We start from the raw sequence: 10,754 nt of genomic DNA on the forward strand, positions 1-10,754 counted from the left end.
TATTGATAATTATGGATGATTGCAATGCAAAGACTGGAAACAAAGAGGAAGGATCAGTAGTTGGAAAATATGGCCTTGGTGATAGAAACGATGCTGAAGGTCATGTTTTGCAAGATGAATGACTTATTCATCGCAAATACCTTTTTAAGCAACATAAAAGATGACTGTACATACAAACCTCACCAGACGGAATACACAGAAGTCACTTGACTACATCTGTGGGAAGAGACAGTGGAAAAACTCTATATCATATGTTAAAACAAGGCCAGGAGCAAAATTTGGAACAAACCATCAGCTGCTAATATGCAAGATTAGGCTAAAGTTAAAGAAAATTAAAACAAGTCCAAAATATTAAATGGAAGAAAGAAAAGGTCATTAAGAAGACAAAAAAGAAGGAAAATACCAAAATGGATGTCAGAAGAGATTTTGAAACTTGCTCTCCAGAGTAGAAATGCTAAAACAAATGGAAGAATGAGGAAGTAAAAGAGCTGAACAGAAAATTTCAAAAGGCAGCTTGACAGAGCAGCTGGGGACTCTAGAGTCAAGGAAGGAGAGGGGTTGTGTGCTGGCGGCCCGGGGGCTGGCGTGCAAGGTATACCCTTTGGTTGTTTGAATGGTTGTATATTCCTGAGTACTTCTGTGTACATAAAACAAAACAAAACAAAAAACCAGAGAGATTGGAAGCAAATGCTGTTGAATGATGATGCATGGAGGGGATTGAAATCATTGCAATGAAATGAAATACAATAGGATGAATGTAAACTATCACTCAATTCACAATAAAAACGTGTATTTTTTTAAAGGGCAGCTTGAAAAGACAAAGTTAAGTATTCTAATGAAATGTGCAAAGATTTGCAGTTAGAAAACCAAAAGGGAAGAACATGCTCAGCATTTCTCAAGCTGAAAGAACTGAAGAAAAAATCCAGGCCTCAACTTGAAATACTGAAGGATTCTATGGGCAAAACATTGATTGTTGTGAAAGGCATCAAAACAGAGAAGGAATACACAGAGCCACTGTACAAAAAGAAATGATCGATGTTCAACCATTCCAAGAGGTAGCCTAGGATCAAGAGCCAATGGTACTGAATGAAGAAGTCCAAGATGTACAGAAGACGTTGGCAAAGAATAAGGCTCTGGGAACTGACAGAAAACAAACTGAAACCTTTCAACAATCTGATGCAGCACTTGAGGCAATCATTTTCTATGCCGAGAAATTTGGAAATAGCTACCTGGCCAACTGATTGGAAGAGATCCATATCTGTGCCCATTCCAAAGAGGAGTGACTTAATGCAATGTGGGAATCATCAGACAATAGCATTAATCTCACCTGCAGGTAAAATTTTGCTAAAGATAATTCAACAACAGTTGCAGTGATACATGCCCGGGAACTGCCAGAGGCTCAAGCCGGACTCAGAAAAGGACAAGGAACAGTGTATCATTGCTGATGTCCGATGGATCTTGGCTGAAAGCAGAGAATACCAGAAAGATGTTTACTGTGCCTTAATTGACTATGCAAAGTCTTTCAACTATGTGGATCATGACAAGCTATGGATGGCATTGTAAAGAATGGGTATTCCAGAACCCTTAATTGTGCTCATGAGGAACCTGTACATAGACCAAAATACAGTCATAGAAGCAGAATGAAGGGGACACTGGTTTAAAATCAGGAAAGGTGTGTGCCAGGGTTTATTCTTTCACCATACTTAATCCAAGAAGCTGGGTTCTATAAAGAAGAACATGGCACCAGGGTTGAAGAAGACTCATTAACAACCTGTGATATACAGATGATACAACCTTGCTTGCTGAAGAGAATTTTAAATGTTTCCTATTGAAGATCAAAGACAACAGCCTTCGCTATGAGTTACACCTTCAATGTAAAGAAAACAAAAATCATCACCAGTGGATCAGTAAATAGCATCATGATAAATATAGAAAAGGTTGAAATTGTCAAAGACTTCATTTTGCTTGGTTCTACTGTCAACACTCATGGAAGCAGCAGTCAAGAAATCAAACAGTGTACTCCATTAGGCAAATCTGCTGTTCGAGACCTCTTTACGGTTTTTAAGAGCAAAGGTATCAGTTTGAGGGCTAAGGTGTGTCTGACCCAAGCCATGGTATTTTCAATAACGTCACATGCATATGACAGTTAGACAATGAATAAAGAAAACTGTAGAGGAGGTAGTCTATTTGAGTTACGGTTTTGGAGAAGAATATTAAAAGTACCGCAGACTGCCAGACAAAAAACATCTATGTTAGAAGTACAGCCAGAATGCTTCGGCTGTATCATCAAGAGGGGCCAGTCCCTGGAGAAGGACATCCTGCTTACTAAAACAGAGGGTCGGGGAAGAGGAAGACCCCCGAGGAGATGGACGGGCACAGTGACGGCAGCAGTAGTCTCAGCGTAACAATTGTCAGGATGGTGCAGGACTGGGCAGGGTTTCGTTCTGTCACTGTGAGTGGGAGCTGACCCAACAGCACCTCACAACATACATGTGTGTAGGATGTGTACGGCACCATGGTTAAGCACTCGGCTGCTGTTTGAAAGGTTGGTGGTTCGAGCCTACCAGTCATTCTTTGGGAGAAAGATGTCGTTGTCTGCTTCCATTTCCAGCTTTGGAGACATTGTGGGGCAGATCTACCCTGACCTATAAGGTCACTACGAGGGGGAATCAACTCGAGGCAATGAGCTCATTTTGTTGTTGTTGTTTTTACCTTTTTGTTGTGGATTGAGTGAAGGTTTCCAAAGCTGATCATCAGTTTCATATCCAACAAATCCCACACTTCATTTCATCTCAATGGTCACAGTCCCCTAGGGTAACATCATGTAACCCACTTCCTCCCTGTGCTCCTTGTATCCCCTCCTCCCTCCTTCCCAAGCCTTCTGAACTTGGTCCTTGGGCCACTGCTGCCCTTGTGAGCTTGAATGGCGACCCTTGTGTGGTGTGCGAACCTCTAGTGTTGTTGTTCTCACTATGATGAAAATTAAGCCACGGCTGAGTTCAGTTCCAGACGTGACGGGAGACCAAGCCTTCCCCCAGACTCTCTGGGATCAGTAAGACTGTCTTTTTTATGATTTTGAGTTTGGTTCCACATCCCTTTCCAAGCAGTTGGTAGAGGTAGCAGGGCACCATTTAGTTCCTCTGTCTCAGGACCATGGAAACTGATATTCATGCGGACGGTCCCTTCCTTAATCCGTTGGACAAATTATTTCCCAGCATCTTCAATTTCCATCACTTTTCTTTCTGTGGACAGTTAGACACCAATAGTCACACCTTAGATGGCAGCTCCTGAGTGTGTGTGTGTTTCATGATTGCAAAAGAAGACACCCAACAGACAAATATAATAATTTTCAGTTTGCCTGCTTCTGTTAACATAACCTCAAAATTTGATAGAGCAAAAATTTTGTTAGTGCTACCCTGGAAGCCCACCCTAAGATGTGGCTTTGAGAGCAAGTGGTTTATCTAGAGCCCTGATATCACATTAGTTAAATGCTTGGCTGCTAACTGAAAGGTCAGTGGTTTGAACCCGTCAGCCCCTCCATGGAGAAAGATGAGGCGTCCATGAAGATGCACAGCCTTGGAGACCCTCTGAGACGGTTTCCACTCTGTCCTATAGGGTGACTTTGAGTCCAAATTGACTTGATTGCTGTGGGCTTTAGGTTTACATGTGTGTATACGCGGTGTGCGTGCCAACATTTAGGTTTACATGTGTGTGTGTACGCGGTGTGTGTGCCAACATTTAGGTTTACATGTGTGTGTACACGGTGCGTGTGCCAACATTTAGGTTTACATGTGTGTGTACGCGGTGTGCATGCCAACATTTCTTGAGGACTTACGTGCCGGGCACTATTCTAAGCATCTCATATTACCTTTCAGTCTTATAAGACAGGTGTTATCATTTCTTCCAGTTTTGTGGGTGTGAAAACTGAGCTTGCCAAGTTAATCTTTTCAAGATTCCACAGCACTTGCAGGAGCTCAGATGGTGACCTTGTGTCACGTGACTCTTGCTCATCGTGTGTAGCGTCTGAGCTGCAGCTACCCAGTGAGTTCTTCTCTCAGAGCTGGTGATGAAGGAGGATGTAGTCACGGGAGTGGGTGTAGGAAACATTTAATTACAACAAACAAGCAGTGTGCTCACGCCTAACGCCTTATTTCAAATAAACTTGCTTCTGATTTCATGAGTGCAGTGCCCCAGGGAAGGGAGAGTGCTGGCAGAGCCGCTGCCAATAATGTGTCTTTAATCTCCAGCAGGACAGAAACATGTTTGGTTTGAACTCTCCCAGCTCCCTGCGGTCCCTTTCATCGGACCGAAGCTTTGCTTTATGTCTGTAATATCAGATCCTGTCAGACGCTCTTCAGTGTTCTTGAGAGCCGAGCTTTAATTAACTGGAGGTGGCACCAAAGCTGCCCTATAGCACCGCAGCCCTTTGTAGGGTGGGCCAGGGTCCCTTCAGCCTGGTCTCCACACCACAGGTTCATGTTCCTCACCAGCTCCAGGACCCAGTGGACGGAAGGCCACCAGGACCTCTGTCCTCCAGCTCAGAGTGGACCTTCATCCCATGGGCAGGGGTGGGGGAGAGGGCTCCTCCAATTGGTCTCTCAGCCAATCAGTGGCAGAGCTATAATTAGAGCCCACATGTCCTGACCCCACTTAGTGCTCTGTGTGGGGTTGTGTCTGATCTTTAGTAGAGTTAGATGGCCCTGTTCCTGGCACCAGCTCAGTGCAGACCAGATGGACCCTGAAATCCACCTGGTGGCTAACTTTGGATTGGACTGCCCAGTTGGTCCTAGTCCTGTTCTATGAGTACTTCCCAGGCCCTGGCCAATGTGGTTTGTGATGGGGGGACATCTAGGCAAGGGCAGACTGCTCCATGTACATCCATCAGTCCCTCCTGATGGCCTGCCACGTGGGGAACTGTCTGGGGTCATTCAGAACACTCAGTGACCAGACAGTGTGCCTGCCCTTGGGACTCTCCGTCCAGCAGGAGGGAGTGGGCATTGTGGACTCGTAGGAGAAAAGTGCTGTGGGTAAGAGAGCGGGGCAAGGTGGGCAGTAGGCTCAAGTGTAAACTGAGAGACAAAGGTCAGCCTGAAGGAGGAGCTGCGATGTGAACACAGACTAGAGAGGGAGACAGCCGTGTGTGTGTGTGTGTGTGTGTGTGTGTGTGTGCAGGTGTAGGTGTGGATGTAGTATGGGATGTGGGAGGCGTGTAAGGTGTATGTATGTGTGGGTGTGTCTGTGTATGGTATGTATGTGTCAGTGTTCATATGTGTATATGTGCGTGTGTATGTGTGTATGGGAGGCCTGTTGAGCCACCGTAGGATAAGCACTGGACCTAAAGGGTGGGTTGAACCACAAGGTCGGTGGTTCAGACTCACCAGCTGCTCCTCCGAAACCCTATACAGGGTCGCTATGAGTCAGACTGACTTGATGGCACTTAACAACAATGACAAATGTGTGTGTGTGTGTTATGCATATATGTGTGTATGTGTGTGAATGTGTGTATATGTGGGTGCGTATCTGGTAGCGTAGTGGTTATGAATCAGGTTGCGATCCTTAAGGTCAGCAATTAGAAACTACCAGCTGTTCCACGAGTGAAAGATGAGGCTTTCTGCTTCTGGAAATATTTATAGCCTTGGAAACCCTGTACAGGGTCGCTATGAGTCGGTTCCGACTCCACGCCACATAACCACCATCAGCATGTGTACGTGAGTGTGTATGTGGAGGTTGTGCATGTGTATATATGTGTATATTTTGTGGGGGGAATATGTATTGTATATGTGTGTATTGGGGTGATGTGATGTATGTATATATGTGTGTATGTGTGTGGGGTGTCTGTATGTATGTGAGGGATGATGTATATGTATGTATGTTTCTGTATGTGTATATGGGGGTTGTGTGTATTGCGTAGATGTCTATGGGATGTGTACATATGTGTGCATGTTGGGGAGTCCTGGTGTGGCGCTGTAGGATAAGCACTCAACCGCAAGGTCGATTTGAACCACAAGGTCAGCAGTTCAAACTCACCAGCTGATCATCAGAAACCCTATATAGGGTTGCTATGAGTTGGAATTGACTCGACAGCACTTAAGAATAACAACAGCACAACCTGTGAGTGTGGGGTGTTTCTGTGTGTTTGCATATGTGTGGAGGAGTGCACTGTAGGGTGTGTATGTGTGCAGTATGATTGCGTGGGTGTAAAAGGCTCTGAGGTTAGAGCAGACAGGAGGCTAAGCCAGGAAGGAGGCCTGTAGCTGGCTGCCTGAAGGAACAGAGCTCTCTGGGCTCGGGCTGCCTGTCGAGAGTGGGGATGGAGGGGCAGGGGCAAGATGGGTAAGCTGTTGGAGCCAATGTTAGAATTTTGGCAGGAAATGCTGGTGGCACCGGCCACACGCCTGCACACTCCACACACCTACAGAAACCAGGATTTACTCAGAGTACCAAAGAAATGATGTCAGCAGTCAGCGGCTGCTGGTCAGCCCAGAGAAGCTTGTGTGGTGGAGAGGCCTCGCTCCTGGACAGAGATGCAGCCTCTTTCTGAGGACTGACCCCTCTGGAGTGAAGACAGCATGGCCCCATGATGGACCCGGAGACAGAACTGGGATTCAGCATCTTAAGTCCTGGGTTCCCAGTAGTCTTCAAAAGAGCAGGGAATGGCTCTAACCTCCTCAGGAATTCATGAATGAATGGCCAACTTCTGGAGACCGGTTTTGAAGTCACAGTCTTGTGTGTGTGTGTGTATGTGTGTGTGTGTGTGTGTACACATTACAAACTTCAGCTGAAGGTTAAGCGATTATGGGAGTGCATATTACAATGATGTTGTTGTTGTTGTGAAGTGCCGTTGAGTCGGTTCCGACCCATAGCAACACTGTATAGGGTGTCTAAGGAACAGCTGGTGAGCTTGAACCACCAACCTTGTAGTTCAAACGGCTTTGCAGTCTGGCGCATTAACCCACAACACCACACCAGGACTCCATTATTACAATGATTGTTGTTGTTGTTAAGTTGTTAAGTGCCTTCGAGTCAGTTCCGACCCATAGCGACCCTGTACAGGGTTTCCAAGGCTGTAAGACATATTAAAATTAAACATCAGGCACTCAATGGCTAATGTCCGTAGTGGAGCCCTTCAAGTGTGGGTTCCCATGGTCCCTAAATGCTGGGGAACCCTCGCCATAGCCCAGCCTCCAAGTTCCTTTTGTCTCAAATACTCCCAGACCTGCTAGCCTGGAGTTTCTTTTTATGTCATTTCCTATAAGCCCTTAAATCTGTTTTCCTAAATATGCTTTCATTCTTCCAGTGAGTACATAAAGATCATTTTAAATGTTCTACAATGGACAAGATGCCAACAAACTCCTGCCAGGTTTCAGAAGTGTGAAATCTGTTTCCTCTTGAGGGAGGAATCACAGTTTGTACCATCCGCTGGTGCCCTTGAAGCACCCAAATAAGACGCACAGACCAGAAGTCCTTTAGGCTGAAAGGAGCCGATACTAGTTCCTCTGCCGGGTGGTCGGCTCCCTGGAACAAGACCAGAGTGACTGGGCACACCCATGGTCACTGCCAGGCTTCTGTCCGGCATCACCGAGGAGCTGTGGGACAGCAGTCTCCATCCCAAAGATTCGATGAACAACACAGGCTGAGTTCTGCGAGATTCGCTATGAGCAAAGCACATACGCCTGGACAGTAGAACCTTGTACAGAGATGCCAAGTTATAAAGCATGATCCCCACACTCAGTTCCTCTCACACAAAGTGTCCTTTCAGGACAAACAGTAACTTCTGGGTGATGTGGCAACCACCACAGTGTAGGTAGGAGTTGGTGATGAGCTGCGTGCTCCGTATGGAATGAACCATCTGTTAAGCTGAATCCTATCGCATATCATTGATCTGGGGAAAGATGATGAAGGTCAGAGGTTTCCTGGGACCATGTTAGCTCCTGAATTGACCCACATAAACCAGAAGGAAGGTAAATGTAGGAAGAGCAGAGGAGACAGTATAGCGTACAACGGTATAAAGAGTGTGGGCTTTAGAGGCTGATGATAGAATCTTAGCCCTGTCACTTTGCAGGATGTAACTTGAGCCTCTCAAGGCTCAGTTTACTCATCTGTAAAATGGAATCTCTCTCTTAGTATCTTTAAATGACAGTGTGGCGCTGTGGGTTAATGCACTGGACTAACAAGGCCGGTTTGAACTGCAAGGTTGGCGGTTCAAACTCACCAGCCACTCTGTGGAAATCCTCTACAGGGTTGCTATGGGTTGGAACTGACTTAACGGCACTCAACAATAACAACAACCCAATGTCGTTACTATTATCTTTAGATCCCAGTCCACTGGACTTGATGGCAGTGAGTTTCTTGTTGTGTGTGTGGAGAGCGTCTTCTACCCTCTTCCCCCTCCGAGTACGAACCCTGCTCTTGTGGACTGGAGAGAGAAGAGCATGGTGGACGGCCTGCGTGTCCCATGGAGTCACTTCTGACCATGGAGACCCTACAGACATCAGAGGAGAACTGTGTTGTCAATGGTAGATCTGGGAGAGGCAGTTCACCAGGCGTTTCTTCCGAGGTACCTCTGGGTGACCACATCTTTCAGTTAGCAACTGAGCAGCTTTCACCTTGTGCACCACCAGGAATTCCACCTGGACTTTCATAGTGCACAGGAGGTCCTAGTCACCAGAGTGGGGTGAATGGATGGATGGATGGATGGATGGATGGATAGGTGGATGGATGGATGGATGGGTGGGTGGGTGGATGGGTGGATGGATGGATGACACTTTCAGGCACTTTTTAGATACTTCCTTTTGCCATGCTCCTGTTCCTGTCAAGTTCAGGAGAAGCAAACCCCAAACAAAGAGCCAGGCCCACGCTCCTAGGGTCTTCGTACAGATTCCTCAGAAGCAAACCCAATGAAAAGGGCTAAATGCAAGCTGAGTGTTTGTGAGGTGACCCCACTTTACCACAGGGGAGTCGGGAAAAGGGCAGTCACTTCCTGGTCATGGCTGCCAGCTGCTCCTAGGAGTGCATTCTGCTCCCTGTCTGCCTTGAGCTGATGGCACAGGCTGGGGCCAAGGAGCCCCTCATAGAGGCAGGGCTGAGCTACATCTTCCCAGAGGGGGCCCGGGGTCTCACGTCACAGGCTGACTTCTCCCTGGTAGAAGCTCGGAGCCTTTTTTGCACAAAGAGGGAAGTTTTTCCTAGGAAGGGACCCTTCAGTCTTGATGAGATCCAACTCTTCATGGTCTCCCAAAGAGATTTACCCGTTCCAGAGCAACAAATCCTACCCAGAGCACACACTGAGCTGTGGGCAGGTGTTGTCGCCTCCACCCCCAGGAGACCCAGATTTAATTTACTCTTCCACACGCCCGCCCGCCTGTGTTCTCCCTGGAGGCTGCCAGCAGTGCCTGCTCCCGGGAAGCAGAGCTTTATCCTTGAGGGCTCCAGGGCGCAGCCTCAGAACTGGAAGACTGAACACTTGTTGAGAGCAGAGGTGGCTCTCCTCTCCTCCCAGGGGGCTGACCTCCAGGGAAAGAACTAACCAGCCCCTCTCGACCACCCTGACAACTGTTGCTACATGTGAGCCCTCGCTGCTGCCACTGTGCCAATCTATCTTTTGGGGGGGTCTTCCTCTTTTTCACTGACCTTCCAGTTTACCAAGCATGGTGTCCTTCTGAAGGAACTGGTCCCTTTAGATAATATGTCTAAAGTATGAGAGACAAAGTCTGGCCATCCTGGCATCTAAAGAACATGGCTGTACTTCTTCCAACACAGATTTGTTTGTTCTTTTGGCAGTTCATGGTACAGTCAATATTCTCCTACAATACCATAACTCAAATGCATCAGTTCTTCTATGATCACATTTATTCACTGCCCAACTTTCACATGCATATGAGGTTATTGAAAATATCATGGCTTTGGTCAAGCGCACCTTAGTCCTCAAACTGACATCTTTGCTCTTCAACACTTTAAAGAGGACTTGGGCAGCAGATTTGCCTAATGCAATATGTCGTTTTAGTTCTTTTTATTTTTATTTTTTTAAGTTTTTATTGTGAATTGAGTTAAAGTTTACAGGGCAGATAATCAGTTTTACATTCCATAAATCATATTTTACTTCATTGCAATGATTACAATCCCTTCCATGTACCACTAGTCAACAGTATTTACCTCTATCCCCGCCTTTTTTTTTTTAAGGTTTTTATTGTTGATTGGGTGAAAGTCTACAGGGCAGATCATCAGTTTTACATTCAACAAATCATACACCTTGTTACATTACAATGATTATAATCCCCTCCACATTCCATCAGCTAACACTATTTCTCACTACTCACTTTAGCTCATTAAACAACAACAAAAAAAAAAACAAAAAAAACCCACTCAGGCATATATAATAATTTACACCTCCAAAGGGTACATTCTGCAAGTCTGCTCCTGGCCACCAGCTATTAGTCCCTTATTCCCATTAATCTAGGGTCCTCAGCTGCTCCCCCTCTCCTTGTTCCCATCTCTGACTCCATCTCTGGTGTCTCTGCTTCTCTGGATAGGGTCCTGCATTCTGCTTGTACTCTTCTCCCTTGATAGTCCTAGGGTCCTCTCTTTCTGGACTATAAGATTAACCACTCCCCTGTTTTTGTTACAAAACTTCTACCTTTACAATTGAGACAGTCGCAGTTAGTCATAATAACAATTGCTCACTATTGAATCATACGAATCTTATCCCCTTCTCTTTTTACCAGACCCATCCAGACAAGATGAAAACTGTTCAGTGG

Source organism: Chrysochloris asiatica, unplaced genomic scaffold (assembly GCF_000296735.1).
Source record: "Chrysochloris asiatica unplaced genomic scaffold, ChrAsi1.0 scaffold00345, whole genome shotgun sequence".
In the NCBI taxonomy this organism is placed as follows: domain Eukaryota; kingdom Metazoa; phylum Chordata; class Mammalia; order Afrosoricida; family Chrysochloridae; genus Chrysochloris; species Chrysochloris asiatica.